The 2,874-nt window shown below is 30.7% G+C and overlaps 1 protein-coding gene across 3 annotated transcripts in view; it reads left to right on the forward strand.

Moving 5' to 3' along the window:
• LOC106869747 (soluble guanylate cyclase 88E) overlaps positions 1-2,874 on the forward strand; it is a 142,281-nt gene that overhangs the window by 75,687 nt on the left and 63,720 nt on the right. For all 3 annotated transcript variants that reach the window (XM_014915608.2, XM_014915609.2, XM_014915606.2), the window contains one exon: positions 2,198-2,305. The gene's annotated coding sequence lies outside the window, so the exon portion shown is untranslated. The remainder of the gene's footprint in view (positions 1-2,197; positions 2,306-2,874) is intronic.

The following is a 2,874-nucleotide window of genomic DNA, read 5'->3' on the forward strand; positions in this document are numbered from 1 at the left end:
TATATACTGGGGTTGGACTCACAAATATATATATATATACATACATACATATACGCAAAGACATACATACATATTGGTTTCAAATTTTGGCACCAGGCCAGCAATTTCAGAGAAGGAGTAAGTTAATTACATTGACCCCCAGTGATGAAAAGCTAAGATGACTTTGGTGTAACTTGAACTAGAACACAAAGACAGACAAAACACCACTGAGCATTTTGCTTGGCATGCTAACAATTCTGCCAACTCACATCATACACATACATATATATATATTTTTGCATACATATACATATATGTATACTTACAAATCCATGCATTATGCATGTGAACATGTTTTCTTTGTGTGCATGTATATGAATGTGCATATGTATGTGTGTGCATGTGTATGCATGTGCTCATGTGTGTGAATACATGTATATACTGGCAGATGAACATAAAGCAAAATAATAGGTTAAGAAAATTAATGGCTATAGGCAACAAGATAAGACAAAATATTGTAAATTACAGCTGTGGTTCATATTTTGAGATTTTACGAAATCATCTTTTATTATCAAAATGATTGTACTAACATTATCCTAATTTGTTTTGCTACATATCCCATAAATCTCAAGCTAAAACTGTACTCTTTATATGGCTATTAATTTGGTTAAAAGCTGTAATGGGTTATTAGTAATTGGTGATTTAACATAACTAAAGAGTTTTACAGAGTCCATTATTCAAACAATGGAAGACAAGGTAGAGCACAAGAATATTTTTGTAAAATATTTGTAAGAATATTAAAGTATGATTTGTGAGTGAAATTTGACTGATTGTCTCAAAAGCATTTGTGAGTGTAATATGTTCATTTATTCAATTGTCATATGGAAAACATATGATATATTTATCTATTGAAATATGTAAACAGTTATTTTCATGTCTTTAGTTTCATGTGTAAGACACACAAAAGGAAATGATGTGGCTACTGACAAGGCAAGCTTAGTGTAGATAAATAACAAAATTCTATTTTTCAAGATCCAACTATATCTCAGAGCATGACAAATCCTATATATGGGAAATAAACTGTTTTGCCAGTTAGAATTTGGAAATTCTTGAATAAACATTGACAATGCAAGTATTCGCATATCTATTTCTGTATGCCTGGATACAAGTGCATGTGGTAAGAATTATTTTCCAATGGATTTTCAGTAAACTTTGTTTAACTCTTGATTTCAGTTATTTGCAAGAAAGACCTTCATTCAATGAATTATAGTTTTTATTTTTAATTGAAAGAAACATGTTACTGGTCAGGCAAATTACATAGAGAGAAGAATCTTGCATGTTAGTACTAGAAATGTTTTATCTGCTTATTTGGTAATGAAAACAATAAAATTTTTTGTGAAAATATAGCTCACATTAAGACTATTTCCTTTGGAAATCTAATGGTATCAATGATATCTGTGGAGAAATACTCATTTATAAGAAAATCTTGGAAATATGGAAGCAACCATTGCAACTATGTGGTGGATCACGCCATATGATATTTTATTTAATATTTTTATGCTTTTGATTATTAGTATTGTTCCTTTGAATCCACAATATATATGCATCTTTTTAATATAAAGAAGCATATATAAAACTGATTTAAAGATAAAACAGCTTTTATGCAGATACTCTTCAAAATTATGGTAGAAAAGCCACACAAATATTTACATATTATATTACAATTAAAAGAACTATGCTCTATATCATGTTTCAGAAAATGTTTCTATAAAGAAAACTAAAAGAACATGGTTCAGTATATAACCATAGCACTAACAGCACTATTATTATTATTATGTGTGTAATTTCTATTGATTTAATACACTTTTTGTCTCATTACATTCACTATGTTATGATCCACTTAAATACGTTCTCTTCATACAGAAGGTGTCCTTATTTTTAATTGCTTAGTCAGTAAATGATTTTCACACAAAATTCAATATTGTTTAAAAATTGTTTTAAAACTTGGTAGCAGTATGTTAGACTATGTCTATCTGAGGAGGTCCTGATGAGACCTTTATCATCGTAACAATCAAAGATTGAACTACCCCGTTGTTTCATTATCCTTTTAATTTTTATCAACTTAAAAAAACTTAAAGTCTAAAGTTATCTCCCTTACCACTCATGCAAAAAGATTGTCATTAACACAAATGGCTAATGACTTTTCTTCTCATTACAGGTGCAATTTGAATCAATTAAGAATAATTTTTGGCTCACTACACAAAATTCATTAACCCACATTTAGCTATATTTTCTTCATGCAGAGGACACCCCTGGCAAAAGAAAGGTAAGTTTTACAAGTTATATTATTTCTACTCTAGACACAAGGCCTTGAAAATGTTTTGGGGAAGGCAGCGCTAGTGGATTATGTCAACCCCAGTGCATAACTGGTACTTATTTCATTGACTCCCAAAAGAATGAAAGGCAAAGACAACCTTGGCAGGATTTGAACTCAGAATAAAATACCATAGTCGAAATACCACTAAGCATTTCGCTGACATGCTAATGATTTTGCCAGCTCATCATCCATCCTAATTTTACTAGTAACATGAAGACAAATAAATAAAAAGAAATTCTGTGTTGACTCCTTTTTTCTTTCGGTGTGTAACCAAGCTTTTGACTGTTTTTGACTTCTTTACTATTTTGGGTCTTTTTGTCTCGTTTTGGGGGACAGAGGCTGCAACCGCTTCTGAAGTGTCGTGTTACTGAAATAAGCAATCATTTTATCAAATGATTATATCATCTAAAACAGTGTTTCTCAAACAATCTGGGATGATTGTGATGACGACGATGATGATGATGATGATGATGATGATGATGATGATGATGATGATGATGATGATGATGATGATGATG

This window comes from Octopus bimaculoides, chromosome 7 (genome assembly GCF_001194135.2).
Source record: "Octopus bimaculoides isolate UCB-OBI-ISO-001 chromosome 7, ASM119413v2, whole genome shotgun sequence".
Classification (NCBI taxonomy): Eukaryota; Metazoa; Mollusca; class Cephalopoda; order Octopoda; family Octopodidae; genus Octopus; species Octopus bimaculoides.